A 15,131-nucleotide genomic window follows, 5' to 3' on the forward strand; every position below is an offset into this window, starting at 1 on the left:
AAACTTGGGTTTATACTTGGGTTCTTCTGTATTGTATCGAGACACCTTATTGTGCAACGTGGGAACATGGTCCGGATAGTAGGTTGTCCTGAGGTCTGCCACCTCCTCTAGGATAACTGCCTCAGCTATGGAAGCTTCAATCTTAGCTTTGTTTCCACATTTCTGTCTCAGATGCTTGTTCTGTCTCTCAGGGCCGTACTGCCAACGATTCTGCACAGGTCCCCCCAACAATACCTCGTTCGGGAGGTGCAAAAGGAGATGTGTCATCGGAGTAAAGAAGCCTGGCGGGAAGATCTTCTCTAGCTTGCATATCAACTCCGGCGCCTTCTTATGCATTTCTTTTATCTTCTCAGGACATACTTCTTTAGCACAAAGCGTGCGGAAGAAATGGCTTAACTCCGCAAGCACACGCCAGACACGCTCGGGAACATAGCCCCAAACCATCACCGGCATAATCCGCTCAATCCATACATGATAGTCATGACTCTTGAGCCCGGTCACTCTGCCCGTTGAAAGATTGACCCCCTTACTTATATTCGACGCATAACCATCAGTGAACTTCACGACGTGTTTCAGCCACTTGAATGTCTCCATCTTATGATCCTTTTTAAGTACGAAGTCAGCATCTGGCTTGAACCAAGATTTTCGATTGCCCGTGGGAGGCTGCATGTGTAGACGTGGTCTATCGCAAATATTCTGTTGATCAACTCTAGCATTAACATTATCCTTTGTCTTATCAGGAATGTTGAGGATCGTGTGAAAAAGGGACTCTGCGACATTCTTTTCGGTGTGCATCACGTCTATGTTGTATGGAAGTTTGAGGTCCTTAAAATAGGGAAGCTGCGTGAAGGGGGTAATGTGAGTCCAATTGTGCGTCTCACCATATCCTTCAAAAAATTTCCCTTTACTTTTTCCTTTGCCCTCGCCCTCGTCTTCACCTGTGGCTTTGCCTTTGCCTTTGCCTTTGCCTTTCCCCTCACCGGCAGGCTTAAGAGCTTTCAGCTGAGCAAGCACATCCGCACCAGAAAACGTTGGAATCTCGTTTACTTCATGGACAACTTTGCCTTTTCTGAAGTTCTTATTGTCTTCCCTATCAGGATGGTCTGGAGGGAGGAACTGTCGATGCAGGTCAAATGCAAAATACTTGCCACCCTTCTTCAGCCAAATGAAAATCAAGGCCTGCATGCACACTGGGCAAGGCATCTTTCCACTTGTACACCATCCGCAGAACAAGGCATAACCGGGAAAGTCATGCATGCAATATTGTAGCCAAACTTTCATCAAGAAATTTTTCTGCAGATGTCGGTCGTATGTCAACCTCGGGAAGTACCAAGAATGGTGCAAATCATCCACCAACGGCTGCATAAACACACTCAAATTCTTCCCCGGATATTCAGGCCCCGGAATTATAAGCGACAGGAACATGGTCTTGCGTTGCATTATGGCGCCGGGAGGGAGATTCAGCGGAATAACAAATACGGGCCAACAGCTGTATGGATTAGACGACATACCATATGGATTGAACCCATCACCTGTTATAGCAATTCTGACATTCCCAGCCTCGGCTGCTTCCTCCGGGTACTCTATATCGAATGACTTCCATGCTTCACCTCCTGATGGATGTACAATTTTTTTTGGATTGTACCTTTTCCCTTCCTTGTGCCACTTCATCATTTTGGCAGACTCCTCGGTGATGAAAAGGCGTTGTAGTCTTTTTATAAAATCAAGATACCGAAGAACCTTCACAGGGATTTTTAGCTGCTGCTTCTGACCATGCTTATCGACCACCTCAATATACCGAGAGGAACCGCACTTCCTACAGTACTTGTCATCCGCATACTCATGCCTAAACAAAAGGCAATTCTTTGGACAAACATGTATTTTCTCATAGTCCATCGAGAGCTCCTTCATGATTTTCTTCGTACCGTACATGGTTTTCGGCAGTTCATGGCCCTCAGGCAGGCTGTTAGCCCATACTCCCAGAAATGCTTTGAAGCAACCTCGGCTACAGCCGTACTCAGCCATGACTGCCATCAGTTGCGAGATGGCATCCAGCACAGACAGCTTGGCACCCTCATAGAGAGGTTTCTTTGACGAGGCCAAGATTTCGAGGAAGGCCTTTGCGGTTTCCTCCGGCTCCTCCGGTTCATTCGCTGAATGTGACGGAGGTGTCGGCTGTGCAACAAAGACATCATCTAGCATGTCTCTAACCCCATCGTCCTCATAACCAGCGACGCGTTGTCGTATCACATCCTCTCTACCACGGTCCCGCTGGGCAAAGTTTATCGGCATATTAAAGTTGGGCATAAATCCATGCGTGCGAAGGTGCTTAGTCATCTCACTCTTATCTCTGCGGATACGCCTCTTACATCTGGCACACGGGCATTCTGGCACCATCCTCATTGGACTACGGAATATCTCTTTCAAAAACACATCAGTTTTCTCGACCCACTCTGTTGTTACTTGATTCCGACGGAAAAACCCACTATACATCCACTGATTATCTGCCATCTCTACTTTATTGGAAGCCACACAACAAAATTAAGGATTCATTTAAATTACTCACATCAATATTTTATTTTTTACAAGGTTGACGAGAAACGACATTTAATCCACCTACATCTCTAATAGGTAAAGATGGGTCCTAATCCCACCCGAGAATGTGTAGATTGAGTACGTTGTCCATGCTCTACCCCATTCCGAGACAAAATTTCGGCAGCACCTCCCCGCTGTTCTCCAAATACACGTCTCGGCAAAATGCCGAGAGAATGTGCATCCGGAGAACAACAGGGAGGCGCCGCCGAAATCCTGTCTCGGAACGGGGTAGAGCATGAACAACGTACCCAATCTACACATCCTCGGGCTGTCCGTGGAAAGCGCTGGACAATCCGAAAGAGCTGCGGTGATAAATATGCAATTGAATGCATATTTATCGATGCAACCCTTTCGGACGGGAGACCTAGGTTACGCGACTTGATGTGAAAATTTAATCTAGTTAAAAGAGGCTAGGAGGTGAAGGTGGATTCGTAGCTCACCCTCCGTTGTAGAGGAAGTAGTCGAGCAGCGGCAGGATCACGGACCAAACCCAGACGACGAAGGCTCCAGGGAGATGAATACCACAAAGCCTGTAAATTTTACCGAGTCAAAAAATTTGACGGCACCACATCACATAAAGCATTGACACTTCAAACTATGAAAAAAAATCATATTGCTAATGACATCTTGATACTTCAAATCCTAATTTTCATGATACTTCAAATCCTAATTTTAGATCATCATGATACTTCAAATCCTAATTTTCATCAAGGGTCAAATTTTGTTCTTCAATTTTTTAGCAAGATCATCATGATAAAATAACTACTCATCAGATACCAATTTTGTCAACATCACAAAATGAAACTATAGCTATTTGACAACATCTCAAAAATACCAATTTCGTTCTTCAAATTTGAAAACATTTGACAACATCACCAAATTGACCAAAGCTATAACAAGCAGTATACATTAATCCATCCATTCATCCATACAACATGCATCTATCACATAACAAGCAGTAAAAAAATGCAAAAAAAATGAAAAAAAAAGCTCACCGAACCAGATTTTTTCTATGGTCAGCAACATTTCTTTATGACATAATTATTTGCTAAATTGTACTAACAAAAAATGTACATTGTGTTAATATATTTCGAAATAAATTGAGGGGGACAACATTTCTTTATGATATAAATATTTTATATGGTCTCGTGAAAGGTGATACATAGGAGAGCAACTGACTGAGGGGTACCGTTACCGAGTACCTGATCCGGTAACTATGCGAGTGCCTGATCCGTCTACTACCGTGTCATCGTCGTCCGTGAGGGGGGGCCACGCCCCGGAGACGCGTGTCGTCTCTTCGGACATGCCACCACACCACCCCGCATGTATGAGGGCCCGGTGCGACGCTCCGGTGGCATTGCTACCAACCCAGGGCCCCTGTCCCGCCTAACCCTATAGCGTTTGACCACGGGATCTAGCCCTTTGACTTTGCACGGACGGGCTTTGACCAGCGGACCTCCCCCGGTTGTGTTAGGTCAGCCCATAGGAACACTTTGGAGCAACATCCGGGCCAGACCCACAAGCAAGATCCCCTCCGATGTAGACACGACGCGCCCGTTTCCCCCTCTCCAGGTGCCGGTCGGCGCGCCAGTCCGTGAGGGGGGGCACCCGGACACGCTCCGGTGGCATTGCTACCCCCCAGGGCCCCCGTCCCGGCTAACCCTGTAGCGTTTGACCACGGGATCTAGCCCTTTGACTTTGCACGGACGGGCTTTGATCAGTGGACCTCTCCACCTGGTTGTGTCAGGTCCGCCCATAGAGACACCCGGGAGCAACATCCGGGCCAGACCCACAACAAGATCCCCTCCGTGTAGACCCTACGCGTCCGTTTCCCCCCTCCAGGTGCCGGCGGCGGCGCCGTCCGTGAGGGGGGCCACGCCCCGGAGACGCGTGCCGCCTCTTCGGACATTTCACCACACCACCCCGCATGTATGAGGGCCCGGTGCGATGCTTCGGTGGCATTGCTACCCCCCAGGCCCCCCTCCCGCCTAACCCTGTAGCGTTTGACCACGGGATCTAGCCCTTTGACTTTGCACGGACGGGCTTTGACCAGCGGACCTTCCCACCCGGTTGTGTTAGGTCAGCCCATAGGAACACTTTGGAGCAACAACCGGGCCAGACCCACAGCAAGATCCCCTCCATGTAGACCCGACGCACCCGTTTCCCCCCTCCAGGTGCCGGCGGCGGCGCCGTCCGTGAGGGGGGGCACACCCCGGACACGCTCCGGTGGCATTGCTACCCCCCAGGGCCCCCGTCCCGCCTAACCCTGTAGCGTTGACCACGGGATCTAGCCCTTTGACTTTGCACGGACGGGCTTTGACCAGTGGACCTCTCCACCCGGTTGTGTCAGGTCCGCCCATAGAGACACCCGGGAGCAACATCCGGGCCAGACCCACAACTAAATCCACTCCGTGTAGACCCGATGCGGTAGTTTCCCCCCTCCAGGTGCCGGCGGCGGCGCCGTCCGTGAGGGGGCCACGCACCGGAGACGCGTGCGGCCTCTTCGGACATGCCACAACACCACCCCACATGTATGAGGCGTGGTACGATGCTCCGGTGGCATTGCTACCCCCCAGGGCCCCCGTCCCGCCTAACCCTGGAGCGGTTGACCACGAGATCTAGCCCTTTGACTTTGCACGGACGGGCTTTGACCAGTGGACCTCTCCACCCGGTTGTGTCAGGTCCGCCCATAGAGACACCCGGGAGCAACATCCGGGCCAGACCCACAGATACATCCACTCCATGTAGACCCGACGCGTCCGTTCCCCTCCTCCAGGTGCCGGCGGCGGCGCCGTCCGTGACGGGGCCACACCCCGGAGATGCGTGCCGCCTTTTCGGACATGGCATAACACCATCCGGTTGTGGTAGGTCATCCGATATATATGAACACTTGGAGTAAAGTCCCCTTCGTATAGACCCGATGCGGCTGTTCCCCATTCCAGTTGCCGGCTGGCGGCGGCACCGTTCATGAGGGGGGTCACACCGCTCTGTACAGAACCGAAAAATAATGTATGTATGCTTATTAACACATACTATATGTAAGTTAGTTAAATAATAATAATAAAGAAAACAGTGAAGAAAAAGAAAAAAAAACTATATGTATGCTTACTATATGCTTATTAACACATACTATATGTATGCTTATTAACACAATCTATATGTATGCTTATTAACACATACTGTATGCTTAATAATAATAATACTATATGGAAAAAAAGAAAAAAAGAAAAAAAAAACTATGCCGACGGCAAAGCCGTCGGCATAGCTGCGGCCAGGGCAGATGGACAGCGCCCCGGATCGATGACGTGTCATCTATGCCGACGGCTGCCGTCGGCATAGGTCCTGGTCGGTGCGCTCTGGATCGATGACGTGTCACCCGTATCTATGCCGACGGCCACCCGTCACGGCCGTCAGCATAGATTTGACGTCGTTAGCCAGCCGTGATGAGTGTTGTCGGCGGGCCCGCATCTATGCCGACGGCCAGTATATGCCGACGGCAGCTGTAGGCGTAGTCCGGGATAAGCCGACGGCTGTGTTGTGCCGACGGCTGCTGTCGGCGTAGACGGGGATAGCCCGACGGCCATTGTACGCCGACGGCCAGGATCTAGCTGTCGGCATAGCTCGGATTAGGCCGACGGTGGCCGTCGGCATACATTTGGCTGTCGGCTTAGAGCCCTGTTCCGGTAGTGGCTCATCGACACCGGCTTCAACTCCGTCGTGCCGATGCCCCCCATGGAAAACGGCAAGGGACCCAACTGCATCTGTTTCTCCATCCCCAACCTGGACCCCTTGATATCTTCAAACTCGCAGTGCCTCTTTGTCCTCGACCTGTTTCCTCCTGGCAGTGGTAACAGTATCAGTATGAATCCCTCCACCTTTGAGTTCCTGATCCACTTGGGGAGCATGGACGCCTCCCGGCCCCTTGTGTCTTCCCATTTTCTTTTGAACTGGTTATGGCGTGATCTGCCCGTGCCACCGTTCGCAGACAACCCCGTCAACGCTAGAGCCGCCATGAACTGTGCTTTCATGTTGCTTGACACTAAAACCATGTGCATATCCTCCCATGAAGATGGCATAGGCACCTATACCTTTGATATGGTCAACCACAAGTGGTCATGGGCTGGGAGCTGGGCGCTGCCCTTCTCTGGCAAAGCGGAGTATGTCCCCAACCTCAAGCTTTGGGTCGCCCTCTCTCCTCCTAGCAGCCCCCACGGCCTGTGTGCTCTCGACCTCCCTGCCAACGCCATGGATTTTGAGTTGCCGCCTGAGCTGCTGCGTGCCTGGGATTATCTCCACCTGCTTGATGATGAGGCTCCATACAAGCGCCACCTCGTTAACCTTGGCTCAGGTAAGTTCTGCGTCGTCTCCTTCTTCAAGACCTTGGAAACCAAATATGTGGAAGAAAATATCGAGGATGAGTCTGCCGTGTTCACCGGGCTGGAGGTGTGCCGCGACAACGACGGCGAGGGCGCTGCCCGGATGATCGAACACAGGTCTAAACGTTACACCTTTGGAAGATTTGGCATCCACTGCGTCCTCTGAATCTATCTTTTTGAAGCTCCTCAAGACCGATGCATTTGGAAGTATATTTTTATAATACATTGCACTTCATCATTACGCGATGTATCAGTACTTTTATGGTGTGTATCGCACTCCCTTCATAAAAAAATATAAGAGTTTAGATCACTATTATTTTTGGTAGCATGTGTACCTTGAGATAAAGTATCGTGTACTTTCTCCATTTCAATTTAAATGGCCCTCTTGTATTTTGGGTCAAATTTTGACCTTGACCTAAGTCATATGCCTTTGTGTACACCATACACGAAAGAAGTTTCCAACAGTGCTATAGGATTCACATTTTATTAGTCAGATTTTGTGGTCAAAATTTAGCCAAAAAAATACAAAGGGACTTGTAAATTTGAAGGGAGCAAGTATACGCCGAGACATGTTAGAGTGAGATATTGTTTGCTGGATTAAACGGGTTCCAAGAAAACACAAACAATAATACACAATACAAAAATCCTCCCCAGCCACTCTCGCGCCGCTCCCGTGACGGACCGAGTGGACGAACCCTAGCCGCTGCCCTGACTCGTCCTAGCCATCCCTCGCCGCTGCCGGGGCACCTGTGACGGGGGGCTCTCCCCTTCCCACGGTGCTTCGCGGTGCCAGACAACACATCGATGCGGTGGCATGCCGCTTCTTCATGGCGTGGTGGTGCAAGAGCGAGCTCCTGCGGCGAGGTCGGCGTGAACACTCCTCATAGACAACTCAATCTCCCTTGTCGACCGTGCCACATCTTGACTGCTCCGACCTCAGTATGTTCGGCAACTTGCTCCAAGGTATATATTCCCCCAATTTTATTCATGTTTACGAGTCTAGTTCCTTGTAGAATCGTGTAGATTACATAGATTCACAAATTTTTGTAGATGTCGTTGATGATATAGGAGTTTTTCGATGATTCATTGTCGTCAACCAATGGCGAAGAGGGTGATATTTTGTTCATGGTTGCTCAATGGATAATGAAAATTAGGACGAAGTGCCAGCATGCACGACCGCAAATAGTTCTCTTACCCCCGAATATCACTGAGTTGGCCCCTTCTATCCCTATGTTTATCAAAATTTTCCATGTCAGTTTGTAGAATTATCTCAACTATCACTTCTCAGTTTCAGAGGATCTCAATTTTCCCAGCTTCTCTACTTCTCAAATTTTACACGGGAAATTTCTCAAGCTTCTCTCAAGCAACTCCATGAGTTCAACCGTTCGGCTCAGGTCCGGACACAGGGTTAGAAGAGTCGAGCGGCAGACCACTTCTGAATGTAGTTTGGGTCCGTGAGCCTAGCATATCTCGCTACTCCTATTAGAATCCTATATACCTAAACGAACCGTTATTTTCGTATTTTACACAAAAGTCCTTGTCTTTTCTTGAAATCAACCCGCCGTCCGGATTTAAGTCACACCCGAACCGTTATTTTACATTTTTCGAAAAACCCCCTTATGTTTTAGGTAATTCAATTACGGATCATATTTAAGTCAAACAAATGCTTTTTAAAATCATCCATATCTTTTGAACTGTAACTCCGATTTGAACATGTTATATATGAAATTTGATTAGAAAAATATGTAGAATATGAATATGAGATCATTTTTACCTGTTAAGTATTTTTAAATATTATTTTGGAATATATTTGAGTCAAATCAAATAATTTTCTAAATTATCTGTATCTTTTAAACCGTAACTTCGATTTTAACATATTATATATGAAATTTTATTAGAAAAATATGTGGAATCTAAATATGATGTTAATTTTACCTGTTAAATATTTTTAAAATATTGTTATGGAAGCAAACTTATAATTTATAGCGCAAGATCCGGTTTTTTTTCATACCGGCGGCGATCCAGATTGCAAATAAACACCCCACTATAACCATATAGGGAAAAGAAAACATCGATAACTACATATGCGTACCTCTGAAAAATGTCGCAGGGGAAAACAACAGATTTCTCATCGCGAGAGTGAGAGAAAGCGAGCGAGCGAGATAGTGAGAGAGAGAGAGGGGGAGAGGAAGGAGAGAGGGAGAGAGAGACGCCTTAGGATTAACCATATTCAACAAACATTTTTTGTTGTTTTGTGTGAACACCGAGGCCATTGCCGACGAGGATGAGAAGGAAGATAAGCGGCAACACAAATATGATGCCTCGCAAAAATAAAGGAGATGGACCTATTGTGATCTTGAGTGATGGTTGTTGAGTTAAGAGCGTGTGTTATGTTTTCTTTCCCGTTGCAAAGCACGGGCTCTTTTGCTAATATACCTAAGAGATTCATCCCCACTATCTTATTTATCTTGACATGCAGCCTATCCACCTCATCACACATGACCCACACATGCCACCTCAGTTTAAAAAATATCATGCATCCACATCATCCTTTTTTTCCTCCCACTGTTCCGCATGCTTTAAAACTCACACTGTATATGTTTCGCCCCCATGCGCCTGGGCTGTACGGAAGTCGCTTAGTTTTTTTGACACATATAGGCTACAGGAGCAAGTCGTGGACCAGCTATTGAGTATAATGTTTATTAGGAAAAATGAGATAGACTAGGATTTGTTCCGGCTTGTTTTATATTCCAAGTAAATGATTGTACTCTTATATATATGCCCACGAGGCTCAAGCAATACAACAAATTATTCCACCAATCTTCTCTCTCCCTTCTAACATGGTATTTATCGCAAGTCGATCCTAAACTCTAGCAGCAGCCGCTTCCGCACCCGCGCATCGCCCCCGGGGTGGTCGGCCTCCATGACCGCCGCCGGGGGCCGCGCCGCCCGTATCTAGGGCTCGTCCGCCGGTCGTGTTGACCGGCTGCCCTAAAGAGTCTTTCTCCCGAGCCTTGCTCCGGGGTTTTCTTTCTCCCGCCAGTCATCTTGATTGCGCGGTTTCTTTTTGATTTTCCGATCTATTCTTTATCGGTTTGCGTCGTCAAGCGCCGCCGTCGACCCTGAGAGCCTCCAGCCGGCCTCTCCTCCGACCCGGCAGCCACGCCCGTCAAGGCGGCCCGTCAGGGCCAGCCGTCGTTCGCGTCTCGGTCCGTCCGTCGCCTTGCGCCGGCCGTCACCGCCCTGCTCCGACCGGGACACCTGCATCGCCCCGACCCGGCGGCCTCGCGCCATGCGACGGCCAATCATAGCCACCGCTCGCGCGCCGGCCCGCCCATCGATCCACATCACCCACCTCCGCCGCGTCTGCTCGGCGGCCTGGCGGTCTACCTCACCGGCATCGTCCTCGGCTGCGTCGGGATGGCTGCGTCGGCTGCCTCAACTCGGGCGCCGCTGCTCCATTGGTCACTCGGGCCTCAATGTCCCGGTGCCGGCGTTGCTTTGGCAGACCGGGTGCTGGTGCTGAAAAACTCGTCCGCATGACGTCCCACGCCGTCCGTCGTCGTCGACTTCATCTTGGACTCCGCCGCCACCACGCCTCCATGGAGCGGCGTCCCCGACCTCACGCGCGATCGGCTTGATCACCCGCTCGCTGCCGCGATCCGCCTCATCTACGCCGCACGACCGACCTGGCCCGTCGGTTCCGCGCGCCTCCGCAGGTTCCGTGAAGATCGTCCCCGAGTTTAGCGCGCCTCTCCACCGATCGAGTATCGGGCTGCCGCTGTGTCGCCCCGTCGGGCCGCCACCGCTGCCCTGTGGTTCTCCTCGTGGCTGCATCGACTCGTGTGTCGCCGCTGCGCCGCCCTTTCGGGCCATAGTGTCGCGATACGCGGTCCCCGAGGCCGTCCCCGCGGTTGCACCGACTCGCGAACCGCCGTTGTGTCGCCCCTTCGGGCCGCAGCGTCGCGGCCCGCGGTCCCCGCCGCCGCCCAGAGGTCTTCCCGTCGTCGCCCTGACCCGCCAGCCGCCGCTGCGTCGCCCCTTCGGGCCGTAGCGCCGCGGCCCGCGGTCCGCTCCGCCGTCACCGCGCGTCGACCTCCCGTGGTATGCGTCGCGCCTTCTTCCTTGGCGCGGGAACACCACCGTCCACGCCAGTCTTCGTCACGCTGTCAGGGTTCTTCGCCTCCTTCAAGCATCGCCGCCACGCTTCTAACCTGGCCGCCGCCGCTCTTCTTCGGCCGCCGCCGCCGCTACCCCCGTAGCCGCCCATCCACCCCCTTCGTCTTCGTCCAAGTGTTGGGGAACATTGCAGAAAACAAAAAAAATTCCTACGTTTCACCAAGATCAATCTATGGAGTCAACTAGCAACGAGAGGAGAGTGCATCTACATACCCTTGTAGATTGCGAGCGGAAGCGTTCAAGAGAACGGGGATGATGGAGCCGTAATCGCCGTGATCCAAATCACCGATGACCAAGTGCCGAACGGACGGCACCTCCGTGTTCAACACACGTACGGAGCGGATGACGTCTCCTCCTTCTTGATCCAGCAAGGGGGAAGGAGAGGTTGATGAAGATCCAGCAGCACGACGGCGTGGTGGTGGATGCAGCAGTGATCGCAGCAGGGCTTCGCCGAGCTTCTGCGAGAGGGAGAGGTGTAGCATGGGAGAGGGAGGCGCCAAGACATGAGGTCTTGCTGCCCTCCCTCCTCCCTTTATATAGGCCCCCTAAGGGGTGCGCCGGCCCTAGGAGATGGGATCTCCTAGGGGGGCGGCGGCCAAGGGGGTGGAGTACCCCCCAAGGCAAGTGGAGGCGCCCCCTCCCCTAGGGTTCCCAACCCTAGGCGCAGGGGGGGCCAAGGGGGGGCGCACCAGCCCACCAGGGGCTGGTTACCCTCCCCACTTCAGCCCATGGGGCCCTCCGGGATGGGTGGCCCCACCCGATGGACCCCTGGGACCCTTCTGGTGGTCCCGGTACAATACCGGTGACCCCCGAAACTCTCCCGATGGCCGAAACTGCACTTCCTATATATAATTCTTCACCTCCGTACCATTCCGGAAATCCTCGTGACGTCCGGGATCTAATCCGGGACTCCGAACAACTTTCGGGTTACTGCATACTCATATCTCTACAACCCTAGCGTCACCGAACCTTAAGTGATTAGACCCTACGGGTTCGGGAGACACGTAGACATGACCGAGACGGCTCTCTGGCCAATAACCAACAGCGGGATCTGGATACCCATGTTGGCTCCCACATGCTCCTCGATGATCTCATCGGATGAACCACGATGTCGAGGATTCAAGCAACCCTGTATACAATTGCCTTTGTTAATCGGTACGTTACTTGCCCGAGACTTGATCGTCGGTATCACAATACCTTGTTCAGTCTCGTTACTGGCAAGTCACTTTACTCGTACCGTAATGCATGATCCCGTGATCAACCACTTGATCACTTTGAGCTCATTATGATGATGCATTACCGAGTGGGCCCAGAGATACCTCTCCGTCATACGGAGTGACAAATCCCAGTCTCGATTTGTGCCAACCCAACAGACACTTTCGGAGACACCTGTAATGTACCTTCATAGTCACCCAGTTACGTTGTGACGTTTGGTACACCCAAAGCACTCCTACGGTATCCGGGAGTTGCACAATCTCATGGTCTAAGGAAATGATGCTTGACATTCAGAAAAGCTACAGCAAACGAACTACACGATCTTTGAGCTAAGCTTAGGATTGGGTCTTGTCCATCACATCATTCTCCTAATGATGTGATCCCGTTATCAATGACATCCCCATGTCCATAGCCAGGAAACCATGACTATCTGTTGATCAACGAGCTAGTCAACTAGAGGCTCACTAGGGACACATTATGGTCTATGTATTCACACATGTATTACGATTTCCGGATAATGCAATTATAGCATGAATAATAGACAATTATCATGAACAAGGAAATATAATAATCATTTTATTATTGCCACTAGGGCATATTTCCAACACCAAGCACCAGCCCATCGCCAGCGTCGCCGTCATCTACCCCGACCATTTCGTCTACTCTGACCACCATTGGTGACATCGGCCCCGCGCCGATGGATGCCGCAATCGTCGTCGAGTTCTTCTCTGCTGGCCCCTCCGACTTCTCTGACATGGCGTACAGCTCGTGCAGGTCTCTCGTCTACGCATGCCCGGTGCTGGCAACACCGATGCGTGCCTTCATCCACGACGTGTCCCGGGGCCTGGCAAGCCTGGTCGGCGCTTCGTCAACTTCCATCTTCGTCCATCTACGCATGCCCGGTGCTGGCAACACCGGTGCGTGCCTTCGTCCACGATGTGTCCCCGGGCTTGGCAAACCCGCCGCGACGCGTCGTCAACCACATCTTCTTCCCGGCGCACCACTACTTCGACACCAATGCGCCCATGCTAACTCGGCGCCCCCTTGCGCCTGCGACTCCACAGCGACTTCCTCGACACCGGCCACCCCGACTCGACATCGACCACGACATTCTTCGCACGGCTACCTCGACCACGGCTCCAGCACCCACGCTCTCGGCTACATCGACAAACGGCACAAAGGGCTACCGCCTGCTTGAGAAACCTCGTCGGTTTTCACTCCAGCCATGACTCCGCGATGCATCAAGCGTTACGACTATTGGGGGGGTGTCCGTCGGCTTGCCTTCGGATTCTTCTTCAGTCTCACCGTCTGCGTCGCTACCGTTGTGACTGCGGGGGATGTTGAGTATAATGTTTATTAGGAAAGACGAGATAGACTAGGATTTGTTCCGGCTTGTCTTGTACTACAAGTAGATGATTGCACTCTTATATATATGTCGTTGAGGCTCAAGCAATACAACGAACTATTCCGCCAATCCTCTCTCTCCCTTCTAACACTAGCTAATTTGTTTTTACAAAAAAGCCAATTTGGTTTTGGTGGGAGGAGCTTGCTATTTGGACGTTCCAGCCCATGGGACTAGCTTGGTGGAACGAACTGGAAGGTCATTGTGAAAACAAAACGTAGGTAACGTAGGTAGCCACGTGTCTGTCTGTTGTCTACCCAATTACTCCTATTGAACCGATTAATTTCCCAAATCTCTCCGTATTTTACGACAGACTCTTGATCTTCTCCACTGAGCAAACGCAAGAGTAAGAGATGTAGTTAATCTCCCTTTTAAATAATGGATCTGCTCCATTGCGTGGTCTTCACCATAGCACCCCAGCTCCAGAGGATTAGCAAGGTAGTCAGGTTTTGCTCTCAGAAAATTAGTGCACCGGAGTGATGAATTTGTAACCCTGTTGTCACCACCTTTACCACCATAGTTTTGGACAGGGTAAATCAGAAGGAGGCCTGGACTCGAAGCTTCCACGAGAACCGGCGGAGGGCTTCATGATGACCCTGTGCCTCTAGGTCGTCGTGTACACGCTCCACGGCCAAAGCCGTGGTACATCTTTGGCCGATGCCCGTGGGATCAAGAACAAGTCCTCTTATTTCAGTCCTTCAACCATGCTAAGGATTTCACCCGTGAGCATGTACCTATGTCAATCCCTGATTATATATATCACAAATTAGCCTCACACGGTGTTGTCGATTTTGCTTCCTGCATGACTTTTTCCGCTAAGTTATAGGTGAAGTTTCAAGTCGCTGTCGCCAGCTGGTATCTTCCTCATGGTATGTGATTCATATCAGGTTGTCCCTTTCTTCCATTGCTCCATCCCTAATCGTACCTTACTATCTTTCTATTTTACCATCAGCTTATCCTGGATTAGTTTTTGCCATTCCTTTATAGTTATGTTCATAGATGAAACAATGTTCATATTTCCTCAAAAAAATAAACAATGTTCATATTGTTTGCCATCTGATGATGAATGCTTATTGGTTGTACTTCTGGATTGTTGTCAATTTGTGTTATGTGGTTTCTTATACGTACGAACATCAAAGCATAGATGGTTATTGTACTTGGAGGGTTGGGGTTCCATTATTTATTTTGACAAGCACGATCGAAACAAGAAAAAAGATTACATCAAATTGACAATCAATTCTTAAGCACCACACAAATTGTTTCCCTAGATCTATAGTGCACCGTAGATAATTCATTCTTAAAGTTTACTTTTGAGTTGTCCCAGCATATATATTGTCTCACTTTCGTGCCTCGGCTTTACCAGG

This window comes from Triticum urartu, chromosome 2 (assembly GCF_003073215.2).
Source record: "Triticum urartu cultivar G1812 chromosome 2, Tu2.1, whole genome shotgun sequence".
Taxonomy (NCBI): Eukaryota; Viridiplantae; Streptophyta; class Magnoliopsida; order Poales; family Poaceae; genus Triticum; species Triticum urartu.